The following is a 14,224-nucleotide window of genomic DNA, read 5'->3' on the forward strand; positions in this document are numbered from 1 at the left end:
CTACTCCACCAATCTTCATGTCATCTGCAAACTTGCTGTTCATACCAGCAGTGCCCTCTTCCAGATCATTTATGTCTGTCACAAACAACAGTAGGCCCAGCACTGATCCCTGTGGAACACCTCTGATCACCTTTCTCCATTTAGAGAAACTCCCTTCAACTACTACTCTCTGTCTCCTAATGCTCAACCAGTTCTTTATCCACCGAGCTAGAACACCCTGCACATCATGTGACTTCACTTTCTCCATTAGTTTATCATGGGGAACCTTATCAAACGACTTCCTAAAGTTCATGTATATGACATCTCCTCTGCCTCATTCAAAATCTTATTATCCAAATAGTACATACCATCCATACTCTTCTTACCAAAATGTAATATCTTACATTTATCACTGTTTAAGGTCAATTATATGCCAATATGCAAGTTTTTTAAAAAACTTTCTTGAAACATGTGTGGTCTTTGGAATTAGAGAAACATAAAATCCCTACAGTGTGGAAACTCCACAGATATATTTAGTCCCTCCGTCCAAATATCATCTGCAAATTTAAAGACTTGTGTATTTGATTTGGAAGTGTAAATCATGAATGTAAATTGAGAGCAACCATAGTCCCAGCACTGCTCCGAGTCTTTACCCTACCTGCCCTCTTTTGAAGAGATCTAGTTATTCATATTGCGTTTTGTCCATGACTCCACATGCTTTGACCTTACTCCTTGGTGCATTATATGGTATCCTAAACTTGTGAAAGGCCCTTGTGAAAGCTAGACACATTTTATTTACTGAAATACTCTTGACAATTCTATTTGTTACCTCTTCAAACTAATCAATGATGTTGAGTAAGTGAGATTCTCCATTTTAAAATCCAAGCTGACTATTTACTTATATTAGCAATTTTTGAGAATGACTTGTAGCTCAGGTTGATGATAAATCTATAAGTTAGCTCACTGAACTTGAAGGTTTGTTTTCAGATGTTTTGTCACCATACTAGGTAACATTCTCAGTGAGAGTCTCTGGTGAAGTGCTGGTGATGGGTGATGTCATTTCCGGTTATTTGTTTCAAGGGAAGGTAGATAGGATATAAGTCAATGCATTTATTGAGAGAGAGGTGGGACATAGCACCAGTGCATCACCAGAGATTCTCACTGATGATGTTACCTGGTATGGTGATGAAACATCTGAAAACAAACCTTCAAGCTCAGCGAGCTTACTTACAGATTTATTCATTTATATATTATTGGTTTTCTAGATGATACTTGTTTTCTTTCAACAGAGATTGTATTATCTTGGATGTAAGTTTGCTCGCTGAGCTAGAAGATTCGTTTTCAGAAGTTTCATCACCATCCTAGATAACGTCAGTGAGCCTCCAGGTGAAGCCATTCTATTATCTTTCCCACAATCTGACTAAGCTGACTGGTCTATCGTTCGGTGAACATGTTCTATCTTCTACCTTAAATATTGGTATAACAGCTTCCTGGTTGAGATTTCCAACTAACACACACACTCACATACATACACCCACACAGATACAGACAAATATTCACACATACACCCACACAGTAATTGATGTCCACAAATGTGCAAAATGTAATTCAAAACATGATGAACATAAAGAAACCATCCATGAGTATTAATGGAACAGATCGCAGGCTATTGTTTAGTCCAGATTATTCAACAAGACTAAAGCTCCCAGTCCAGATTTGAACACATTCCAAATTCGTGCTTAAAAATCCTAATGAACCTTCACGAGCTCAATATTTTCTAAGCATAATCAAAATTCTTGTGTAAATAAGGCAGAATTATATTTCATCAAACATATGTTTTGGTAACTGAGTCACATCCTCCAAATCAAATGCTGTATACATAAATTTAATATAAAGTGATGTGTTTGCTTGCCAATGACAGATAATGTTACAAGCCTGCAGATAACAACTCAAGGTGGCACTGAATAAAAGAATTTAGCAGCAAAATTGTACTTTAACCATTTAGTTCTGAAGAAGTTCATGACCTGAACCATTAAGCCAAACTTTACTACAGGAAGCAGTAAAGTCAAATTGGGGAATGTTATTAGCTGATAGATATGTCTCTTTTTTAAAAAGTTCCCACTCGCATGGTTTCATTCCAGGCAAGTGGAGGCAGGGTGGGTTTGGGCAGGATAACAGGTCAACAAGTCAACAGGATAAAACATCCACCTCCGATTACTGCCACATCAACTCAGCTTTAGGGATGAATATCAGTCTGCCAAACCCTTAACCCCCACTCCCCCAACTCATCTATAATCCCCAAGGTTGCTTGCTGCTTCCTCAGACCCTCCATGCCACCTCATACTGACCTAGTGATGGTAATCAAGAAGGCACAGGCCAATACCCTTGGCACACGGGTTCAAATACCACTATGGTGACTGGTGGAATTTAAATTCAATTAATAAAACTTGGAATGGAAGCTTGTCTCAGTAACAGTGAATATGAGTATAACCTTATTAGTCGTAAAGAGGTCTGTTTAATTACATGCTTTCAGCAAGGGAATCTACTATCCTTAATTAGTGTAGTTATGTGTGATGCTTAACATCTGCCTATGCACCCCACGAGCCCAGAGGACTCAACATTGAGTTCTCCAATTTCAAATAAGCTCCCTCCCCATCCCTCGACTTCCTTCCCAGCCTCTTCCCATCCCTTCCACTCCTCCCGCCACCAACTGGATTCATTCCTCCCATTGGCCAACCAGATGGGAACCTCTATGTGTCTTCATCTATCCCCACTTCACCTCCCCCTTGATCTGCTGCTCCCTCCACACCCATCCCAAGTTCTGAGAAATGTCAACTTCTCCACCTCCTGATGCTGCCTGACTTGCTGTGTTCTTCCTGCCTCCTGCCTGTCAACTTTGGATTCCAACATCTGCAGTTTATTTGTTTCTTAAATGGCCCAGCATGCGATTCAGTTCAAGGGTAAATAGGGATGGGCAACCAAATGCTGGATCTTGTTAATAATGTCCAAATCCATGAAAGAAAAAAAAAGTCTCACTTCCCTTCTCATGCCCTTCATTTCCCTCTATATCCTCATACACTCCATGCCCTCCCATAATCCCTATGTCTCCATTGCCACTTACCCAAAATATGTCATGGACAGACCTCAGGGATGTCTTTGAAATGAATATTAAAAATATACATTTTTAACAATCTAATAGTGCTCTCATTCAAACAGGAGAAATAATCTGTCCTGTAAAATAGCCAGTTATGCAAATAAATTATTTCAATAGCGATTGTAAAAATAAGAAATATTTTTGATGTGTAGGTGCTAGTGTTGGAATGGGGTGGACAAAGTCAAAAATCACAAAGCACTGGGTTATTGTCCAACAGGTTTATTTAAAACTGTAATAATCTTTTCAGAAACAGCCAATCATTTAATAATCTCCTGGAAGTGTGAGACAAACCATTGAATCAGCTTCCTCCTATGGTAAGTGATTTATTAACTTCTGAAAATCAGACAAGTATTCATAATATGCTCAATTGTAATAATCACCCTTGAACTTCTAAACAATGAACCTCACTGAAATTGCAAAAAGCACACATAACTAAGTTTTCTTTTTTAAATTATATAGCAAGTGGTCCAATAATCAAAGTAATCCACCTGTTTTCTTTTTTCTTCGAAGTGAAAAACACTTTTACAGGACTGATTATTTAAATCACTTCAGATGATAAGACTCAGAAGCTATTTTTTCTTCAGTACTGAATGTATATGAACATTTTTCCCAATGTGTCTTAACATTTACACAATGCTGGTGATTGTAATCATTGACTTATCTTAATAGTACAAAGCCCGATACCAATCAATGCAATGAAAACACTTCTCACTTACAATGCAGAACTGGCTACCGAAACAGATTTATATGTGTGTGTTACAAAGCCTGTTCATTCAGGACTGAGAGATCATGCACTACATATTCTTATAGAGTAAGTCAAACTCTTCAAAAATCATCCCTTATAATGGAGCTAGCAAGGACAGGTACATTGCATATGCCTTTACCCTATGTCAATAAACAGTGCTGGAAAAGGGAATGGATGCCACCTGTCATGTCTAAAAAGGCTCCTAAGTTGAAAGTTGAGGACATTAGCTCAATTATCCTCTCTTCAATAGCTGATTAACTTGCTAGCACATGGAGTATTTCACTTTATAAAATAATTTCAGCTTATGTTGTTATTATCACAAATGGTCGGACTTGCTTTATTTAAAAAAAAACTCTGTTTATTTTGAAAATAAAACTATCTGAACATGAATGCAGATTTGTTCTGAGCATCTACATTTGGTGCTACAGAGAAGGATTTGTTAAGATGTGTGCCTGTCATAGCTCAATAGTTGGAGGTATATGAAAGAAGCAAGAGGTGGGTGTGGGGCTGGCACTGTTGGGAAGGTATGTGAAGGGGAGTTGAGCATCTGGGTGTCAGGCATGTGTCCTGAGTGCCAGGAAGTCTTGTGATGAGAGTTGTAGTCGGTGCATTGAGCAACATGAAAGGTCTGCACTCTGTTAGGTGGGAGATGTCATATGGTGGTGCATTTGGTGACTTTGACCACTCAAGTTAAGTAATTAGACCCCTGTGATCCTGTTGCCAGGAACAAACTCCAGCGGTTGACATTCCATGGAATGCTGCCTTTTCAGCCTGGCCCTTAAAGGTTTCCTAGATTCTCATGGACGTATGGGATCCTCCTACTGTCCCGCACCAGTAACATTCAACCATTGGTGTACATCAACAAAGATCCCTCTGTCTGTCACAAAATTCTGTTTGCTACAACCTACAGCAGTATTTTTGTGCAGCTTCCCTTTAAGAGACAGTCATCCTTCCATAGCAACTGATGTCTGAAAACAGTACTACCAGGACCCCTGACAGTACGCACAGTTTAGCAGCAATGTTTCCTAACAGACAGTGATCCTGAAGGCACACCAGCTAACGTCACAATCACACAGTGTTGGGGACAGAAAGGGGTGTTGTCCACTTTAAACATACATGGGCAGGTGGCTAATTATGACTCTCAGTCCCTCCAAAAAACTAAGCTGTCCTATTTGTGACTTTAAAGTTGCAGTTCACAGGAACATTTGTGAAGAGAGTCATGCTTGCAAAGCTCCTGGTTATTAACTAAAGGAAAGATTTGCATTTATGTATCTTGCACAACTTCAAGACATCCCAAAAACACTTACAGACTGTGACGTGGTCTTATAGTGTAGCCATTGTTAACATGGAGGAGCTAATTTGAGCACAATAAGCTACCATTAACAGTCCACATGATAATGAAAGGTAATCTCTTTTGTGCTGCTAGTTGATGGATGAATTTGGGACATTGAAACAAGGGAGATGTTGCCTGCTCTTCTTGTTGTGTGATATTATGTGCATATCCAAGATGACAGACAGATCCTCATTTTAAAGTTTCATCTGAAAGACAGCAGCTTTGAGAGTCCAGTGTTCCCTGCTGATTCAGCCTTGGCACTCATAACCTTCAGCCTCAGAGGAGAGAGTGTGACGATTATATCATGCTTGATACCTTAGCTAGAGAGGAGAAAGTGAGGACTGCAGGTGCTGGAGATCAGAGTCAAGAGTGTGGCACTGGAAAAGCACAGCAGGTCAGGCAGCATCCGAGGAGCAATAGAATCGACGTTTTGGGCATAAGTCCTTCATCACGATAAAGGGCTTATGCCTGAAATGTCGATTCTTCTGCTCCTCAGATGCTGCCTGACCTGCTGTGCTTTCCCAGCACCACACTCTCACCTTAGCTAGAGGGCAAGTTAGTCTTATTTGTTGTTTTAACATAACAAGCAGAATACTTGGCCTTTCAACCACAGAACCATCCCAACAAGCAGAAAAGAAAGTACTTTGCCAAATAAGTAGTAAAGAAGTACAAACCAAAAGAACACATCCTAAACCTGTGACTCCATCCCCCCATTTGGCGAGATCTCAGCCATGGTTATTCCATCAATGGGAAGTGCTGAGAATAGGGTAATCCTTTGCAGTGGAAAGGAAAGAAAAATGAAGATGACCAGCCACCACCGACTTGTTTCACGCACTTTCACTCCTATGTTCCAATTATGCAGTATGTGTGCTGTGAGGTCACATGAAGGGAATGAGTATAAACAACATCCAGGACAAAAAGAAAATCATAATTAATAGAAGCTAAAGGGCTAAATGGAGAGTTATCTTATGGATTGCAATCCTTCTCATTGTGAACTTCAGCTTATACATGACAACAACAAATCACTGCAGCCTTTTTAAAGTGGTTCCTCTCTGGTAAGAATGATAAATCAGCAAGTTAACCTCAAAGGCTTTGCAGCTGGGAAAACAATAGCAGGATTTAGTGCCAATGAACTACATCCTGTATTTTTATCCATGGTTGGATTTGATCATATTAATGGAAGGGCAACAACAGCTGAAGAGAGATTGCAATGTCTACAAGCGTAGGCTTGTCTGTAGCTTGCTGGCTCTAAATCAGCAGATTTAATGACTTGAAAACAGTGGGAACCCATTTATAACAGCATTCCAATACATCCATTGAAATCTCCTGGCACTGTATAAGATCCTAAGATCTGTATGCAGTTATTGTCAATAAGAAAGAGCTCTATCTTCTTTGCCACCACACTACAGTGTTTTTTACAAATTCCATGAATAACAAATTCATGCAATAATGCCAAATTAATTGTTCCTCAGATGGCAAGCACAGTCTTAAGACCCATAGCTTTAATCTGCTGGTGCCTGTTTGAATTTTATTTTTCTTAATAACTTTCTGCATTGAGAGTTTGAATTTCAATCATGAACAATGCTGCTTAGAGTTCTTCATGTGTTACTGTTGCTTTTCTATGCTATTGTGGGTCAAAAGTAGAGAATGCTGAAAATCTTATAGATATACATGAACATATTTAAATATGCTTAACTTTTCAACAATTGAAATCCAGCAATACTGTTCCATTTTGTATTTTGCTTTAATTAATGTCCTAAAGATTGGGTGGCACAGTGTATTATTCACAAGTCTCTGTGAGAGAAAAATAAACTGCTTATCTCTGTCTTAAATGGGTGACCTCTGATTTTTAAATAGTTGCCTCTAATTCTTCTTCCTTCCATAAGAAGAATCATCTATTTGTAAAGACCGTCTCTTTTTGTTTTCCTGTATAACTGATTGTGAACTGAAACAGGAAAAAAGGCCTATACAAACCAAGGTTTGTAGAGGAATTGCTGCACTTGTAAAAAGCAACTTACTGACTGAGTCATGTTAGCACTGTTATTTTGTTCAAGCAGTGAGGATGTCTGTTTATAGATGGGCTAGCACCAGAAGGGCATGTACAAAGTGAAATACAACCTGCATCGGCTTGCTGATTGGTGTGTGAAGTTGTGATCAGTTGCAGATGACAAAGGCCATTAGTCTGACAATAACAATCTGATTAGCTCCTTGATAATTCAATTGTTATTATGGTGTGCACAATAACAGTAGAGGTTGCACTGGGCAGATTACACATCTTTCTCTCCAACAAAGTATCTAGTACCTGAAGAAAGCTGGTTTGTTTTTCCTCACCTGTTGCTACAAGCTATGCCTTTTATTAAAGTAACTCAGAGACTTTGCAGTTAATGTAACAATCGCCTGTGTCTCTTGCGAAGAAATGAAACAAACCTCAAAAATAGAGATTGAAGAACAGAAAATCCTGGCAAGCAAAAGGTTCATCTCACCGACCTTTAAGAACTGGAGCTATTCAACACCACCACACTTATTGGTTTCTCTCCTTTTATTTTGCTTAATTTTGTGTGTGTGTGTGTGTACACACGCGATGGGGGAGGTGGTGACCTATCAGACATATAAGACGGAAATGTGTTGCCGGAAAAGCGCAGCAGGTCAGGCAGCATCCAGGGAACAGGAGAATCGACGTTTCGGGCATAAGCCCTTCTTCAGAAATGGGGAAAGTTTGTCCAGCAGGCTAAGATAAAAGGTAGGGAGGAGGGACTTGGGAGAGGGGCGTCGGAAATGTGATAGGTGGAAAGAGGTCAAGGTGAGGGTGATAGGTCAGACTGGGGTGGGGACGGAGAGGTCGGGAAGAAGATCTCAGGTTAGGAAGGCGGTGCTGAATTTGATGGATTTGACTGAGACAGGGTGGGGGGAGGGGAAATGAGGAAACTGGTGAAATCCGAGTTCATCCCTTGTTGTTGGAGGGTTCCTAGCCGGAAGATGAGGCGTTCTTCCTCCAACCATCGTTTTGTTGTGGTCTGACGATGGAGGAGTCCAAAGACCTGCATATCCTTGGTGGAGTGGGAGGGGGAATTGAAATGTTGAGCTACAGGGTGGTTGGGTTGGTTGGTCCGGGTGTCCCAGAGGTGTTCTCTGAAATGCTCCGCAAGTAGCCGGCCTGTCTCCCCAATATAGAGGAGGCCACACCGGGTGCAGAGGATGCAATAGATGATATGTGTGGAGGTGCAGGTGAATCTGTGGCGGATATGGAAGTTTCCTTTGGGGCCTTGGAGGGAGGTGAGGGGGGAGGTGTGGGCGCAAGTCTTGCACCTCCTGCGGTTGCAGGGGAAGGTGCCGGGAGTGAAGGTTGGGTTGGTGGGGGGTGTGGATCTGACGAGGGAGTCACGGAGGGAGTGGTCTTTACGGAATGCTGATAGGGGAGGGGAGGGAAATATATCCTTGGTGGTGGGGTCCGTTTGGAGGTAGCGGAAATGACGGCGGATGATGCGCTGTACATGGAGATTGGTGGGGTGGTAGGTGAGGACCAGTGGGGTTCTGTCCTGGTGGCGGTTGGAGGGGCAGGGTTCAAGGGCGGAGGAGCGGGAAGTGGAAGAGATGCGGTAGAGGGCATCGTCGACCACGTCGGGGGGGAAATTGCGGTCCTTGAAGAAGGAGGCCATCTGGGTTGTGCGTTTTTGGAACTGGTCCTCCTGGGAGCAGATGCGGCGGAGTCGAAGGAATTGGGAGAACGGGATGGCGTTTTTACAGGGGGCAGGATGGGAGGAGGTGTAGTCCAGGTAGCTGTGGGAGTCGGTCGGTTTGTAGTAGATGTCCGTGTTGATTCGGTCGCCTGAGATGGAAATAGAAAGGTCGAGGAAGGGGAGGGAGGAATCTGAGACTGTCCAGGTGAATTTGAGGTCGGGGTGGAAGGTGTTGGTGAAGTGGATGAACTGTTCAACTTCCTCGTGGGAGCACGAGGCGGCGCCAATACAGTCACCGATGTAGCGGAGGAAAAGGTGGGGGGTGGGGCCAGTGTAGTTGCGGAAGATGGATTGTTCCACATATCCTACGAAGAGGCAGGCATAGCTGGGGCCCATGCGGGTGCCCATGGCTACTCCTTTCGTTTGGAGGAAGTGGGAGGATTGGAAGGAGAAGTTGTTCAGGGTGAGGACCAGTTCAGTCAGTCGAAGGAGGGTGTCAGTGGAAGGGTACTGGTCGGTACGGCGGGAAAGAATAATGTTATTAGAGAGACTGTTATTTTGGAGGAGTTCAAAAATTCACTTCCTGAACTAATGGGAAATCATGTGAAAGAGAGTTAAAACTCCAAGATTAGCTGAAATGGCCAATGATTATGAGTTGGTCCATAAATCAAACTTTAGTTTCTGACATAAACTTCAAGCTGTGAAAGATGGAATTTGGGAAAAGAAAAATCCTTAGGTGGTAAGGGAAGATAAGATCTCACCGAAGCTTGTAAAGATAGTTTACTTCAGGGTATAAAGGAAACCCATGAGGGGGAAAACGAAATAAATACCCTCAGATCTTTTGTAAATTCATATCACTTTAACACATGAAATCACAGTGTTGGTGGTTTAAGAACTGGGAAGACTGATATGGTAAAGTAAGACAAGCCAATAGGGTTTATTAAAGTGGTAAAGGAGATCTCAGTGGAAGCTAAAGAGCTGCAAAAGAATGTACAACCTGATCAAGGGTTGGTGAATAAGAAACTACCAGATCTCTTCAAATAAATTACCTGTGTGGGTAAGGTTTACTCATGTGTACAGGGAGGAGTAGGTTAAAAAAAAATGTTAAGAGATGCAGGAGCAAGTTAACCATTGAGGAGAGATGATGTATGTAACTCAGAAGGAGTATTGCCAGAAAAAGTGGTAATACGTGAGAATTCATTGTGAGAAGAGCAGTTCCATTATCCAAAATGAGGTTTGAGAGTCGAGTGAAAAGTGATGGTATGACTAATAGAGAAATTCTCAGTTCCAGAGATACAGATGCTGGGCTATGGTGGACATTGGAGAAAGAGTAGCAGAGATGTAGACGATGGTGACATTGAATGTGGCTAAGAACAGATAAGGTGAGTGATGTCCTGCTTAAACCATGACAAATATAGGAAGAAGAAATTGTATGTGCAAAGATGTGTCAGGGTACGTACTATGAGTGGTGTTGGTTTCTTGCTGCTGTGCCATTACATTCATGGTGATGGACAACGTCCAACTGCGAAAGTACGGCTAGGCCTTAAAGATGGCTCCAGCTCCAACATTCCCAGGATATCCTGGCAGTGGCAAGTACTTTGACACAAAGGAGGTGGAAGAATACAGCTAGCACCAAATATGAAGGTTTTCATAAACGTATGATAGGTAGTTCATGAGGCAGGTTTCGGACAATTCATTTATGTATTCCTAAGTCTAGCTTTATTGTTTTTCCAAGCCAGATGATTTACAGACAGCTTTCAACCTAGTAAGTGAAACCTCCAGAAAAATGTGAGTCAACATGGGGATATGGATGTGAGTTCCAGTAACTTTTAGTTTTTGGTTCAGACCGGTTCTTGCTTGTTGACAATTTCATGAGTTTAGCTCAATATAGTCAGGTGACTAAATTAAGCCAGTGTTTTCCTTTCAAAAAAACAACATTTTGGACTATGAAAGGCATAAAAATCAAAGGACGGACATTTAAAAATTGATCGTCCATGTTTACAATTATATAACAATGGTATACTCTTAGATGATGCTAATCCTTCTCTTATAAACCTTCTTAGTAAGAATGTTTGAAAAAGTGAAATTCTCCCAGTATTCCTCTTCTACCAGAAGCAACAAGGTGCAAGACTGAGGGAGGAATTTTCTCTTCCTGGGAAGGGCTGGGGGAAGATGGTGGGAAGATCATAAGATCAGGTGGGTTGGCATTGGAGAGACCTCCACTCCTTTCCAATACCTCAGAAATTAAATTCTGGGCAAGAAGGTTGACTTCACCAATTCAATGCCATTTAAGGGTCTTTATTGGCTAACTAATGACCACTTAAGGCCCTCACACTGCCTGGGCTGTAATTAATTTAATGTAGGCAGGATGAGCAAGAGCTGGTCTTTTGGACTGGTGACCCAGTGTGGGAAGACTGTTGGGGGAGAGGTACCTCAAATTGTATTAATTTATACAAGATCCAGGGATCCAACCTCAGCAGGGATGTGATCTCTGAGACCTACAGCCCCCCTGACTTCACTTCAAACTCTGCTGCCCCGTTCCCCATCCCCCAGAGAGGTGGGGTTTGGGGTGGGGTGGTGGGGTGGAACTGTATACGCACATCCCAAACAACACTGACCCTTCTCGCCACAGGTTCTCCAAAGGGGGCCTGGGGACCGCAGTCATGGCTACATCCACGGCTCTGGAGATACCAGCGTCTGATTGGGTGTCAGCTCCAGTTGGATGAGGCTTCCCAGTCCAGCCTTATCATTCCAGCAGAAAGCTGAGGCAGCTGCCTGATTGATGCCCCATCCACCCGGCCTTTAGAACCTGGCAGGCTACGGGTTTACCTCCACTGAACTTTCCTGTTGGCAAAATACCATCCCAGGTTTGTACAGACAGATTGCTAGATTACCAAATTCATGTGCTGGTACAAAAGAACAACTGCAGAAACAACCACTGATACTTTTCCAGTCTTGAAAACCCTTGTTTCTGCTTGTCTCAGCAGATCCTGGAAACAGCTGCATTTTCGAATTGACTGACAGTTTGACTTGCTTCGAGTGCTGTGCAAATATAAAAAGTAGGAAACTCCTCAGGATTGGAGTGCTACCAGCTGTCACAATAATACATGAAAATTGTGTTCACTCCAGGCTCAATGGATACAGCTCAAAAAGCAAAAGAGTAAAAACAAACCTAATCAATTAGATGACTATGTCTTCCTCTATGTATAAAGTATGATACTGTGGTGTCACCTGTTTAAATGAAGGTCGTGTCTGCGTTGTGAAGGGAAAGTCCAGTTTGAGATCTTTAAACATGAATCAGTCTTTGTTTTACGAGTGATCTAACATGCAAATACCACAATAAAGAACAATGAAGACCTTCCACATCATTTCATCCACAAGTTTAAACTAAAAGTTATTAATGTTTGGTATCAATTGAAGTCAATCCTCTGCTGCCAGCAAAGACTCTCCCTAGCATTGATCTCGTTTTAGATTTCATCCATCTGCTTATTATTTTGTCACGATTAACAACTCCTTTCATTTCCTTTTTTCTCTTTTTCATCAGAAGAACACAGACAGATCAACATGACTTTATTCAGGAAATCAGCAATTCAAGCAAAGCAGGTCAAACTCCTTTCAGACTGAATTGGTCCAAATTTGGGTTCAGTCAATATTTCCAGTCCATTGACATGACACAGCCAACTTTCATGTGGTAGGGATGTTAATTAACAGATAAACAGTAGAAATATTTTGAAACAATTTAACTTTATTGAGTTTAACTTAACAGACAGGTGGAATACATCACAAATGATGCCTAGATATCACAAACAGCTTCATGTCTGGATTTACTGATGCTGCAAAGAGCACTTTGTTTAATCATGGTATTTTGTCATGAACCTCTGCTTTCACATCACACTTTAAATTGAGATTTATTGCCACTGGCTATGTCTTTAGAAGCTTTGCCAATAAAACAAAAACAGAACATGACCCAGCCCATAAGATACAGCTATCTTTTAAAATTAAGCTTAACACAGTTGTCAAAAGATTTATCTAATTCTTGCTTCCATTTTGTCTTCTTTATTCATGATTTGCACCATTCAACATCTAGAGTAAGGTGGTAATGGAATTAATCTAAGGCAATCTTTGCACCAGCTTACAGTCAGTCTGCTACCCACAGTCCACCCTTCCTTTTCGCCATGACAAAGCTGAGTTAACATATTAAGCCTACCTGAGATTGGGAATGAAACAGATGAGCAACCGTAAATTAAGTATGTATTTTACTGTTTCATGATGAAAATGTTGAAGTCTGAGCACATCTACTAAATACAAAGGCATAAAAAATAGGTCCAGAAATAGAGTAGAGTAGAATGGGACTCTCGTTCCTCAAACCTGCTTCACCATTCAATACCTGATCTTCAACCTTAACTCCATTTTCCTAACTACTCTTCATATCACTGAATTCACTTAGAGATTAGAGATTTACCAGTCTTAAATATGTTCAATCATGTACATCCAGGACCCCTTGAGCAGAGAATTCCAAAGATTGACAACTGTCTGTGTGAAGAAATTCCCCTCAGCTCTATTCAAAATGATCAACCCCTTAACCTGACACGGATGTTCCTTCGAGATTAGAGTGGTGCTGGAAAAGCACAGCAGGTCAGGCAGCATCCAAGGAGCAGGAAAATCAACATTTTGGGCAAAACCCCTTCATCAGGAATGATGGCAGGGAGCCTCTAGGGTGTAGAGATAAATGGGAGGGGGGTGGGGCTGGGGAGAAGGTAGCAAAGAGTACAATAGGTGGATGGGGGTGGGGATGGAGGTGATAGGTCAGAGAGGAGGGTGGGGAAGGTAGCAAAGAATACAATGGGTGGATGTGGGTGGGGATGAAAGTGATAGGTCAGAGAGGAGGTGGAGCGGATAGGTGGGAAGGAAGATTGGTAGGTAGGACAGGTCATGAGGATGGTGCTGAGCTGGAAGGTTCTTTAAAGACTGTAATTTCCCTTCCCACGTGGTTGAAGATGCCCTCCAACGCATCTCATCCACATCCCCCACCTCCGCCCTCAAACCCCACCTCTCCAACCATAACAAGGACAGAACGCCCCTGGTCCTCACCTTCTATCCTACCAACCTCCGCATAAACCGTATCATCCGCCGACATTTCCGCCACCTCCAAATGGACCCCACCACCAGGGATATATTTCCCTCCACACCCCTTTCTGATTTCTGCAAAGACCGTTCCCTCCGTGACTATCTGGTCAGGTCCACGCCCCCCCCACCCTCCCGTCCTGGCACCTTCCCCTGCCACCACAGGATTTGCAAAACCTGCGCCCACACCTTCCCCCTCACCTCCATCCAAG

The 14,224-nt window shown here is 42.1% G+C and overlaps 1 long non-coding RNA gene across 3 annotated transcripts in view; it reads left to right on the forward strand.

The window, feature by feature from the left end:
* LOC148147660 (uncharacterized) overlaps nucleotides 1-13,510 on the forward strand; it is a 67,136-nt gene extending 53,626 nt beyond the window's left edge. For 2 of the 3 annotated variants that reach the window (XR_015759490.1, XR_015759491.1), the window contains exons 2-5: nucleotides 1,269-1,365; nucleotides 3,381-3,447; nucleotides 10,174-10,270; nucleotides 11,876-13,510. This is a non-coding gene — a long non-coding RNA (uncharacterized LOC148147660). The remainder of the gene's footprint in view (nucleotides 1-1,268; nucleotides 1,366-3,380; nucleotides 3,448-10,173; nucleotides 10,271-11,875) is intronic. The other variant, XR_015759492.1, reaches the window with a different exon arrangement.
* The last annotated feature ends 714 nt before the right edge of the window (nucleotides 13,511-14,224 follow it).

This window comes from Chiloscyllium plagiosum, unplaced genomic scaffold, assembly GCF_037043375.1.
Source record: "Chiloscyllium plagiosum isolate Xiang-an unplaced genomic scaffold, Cpla_swu_hap1 HiC_scaffold_15, whole genome shotgun sequence".
NCBI classification, from domain to species: domain Eukaryota; kingdom Metazoa; phylum Chordata; class Chondrichthyes; order Orectolobiformes; family Hemiscylliidae; genus Chiloscyllium; species Chiloscyllium plagiosum.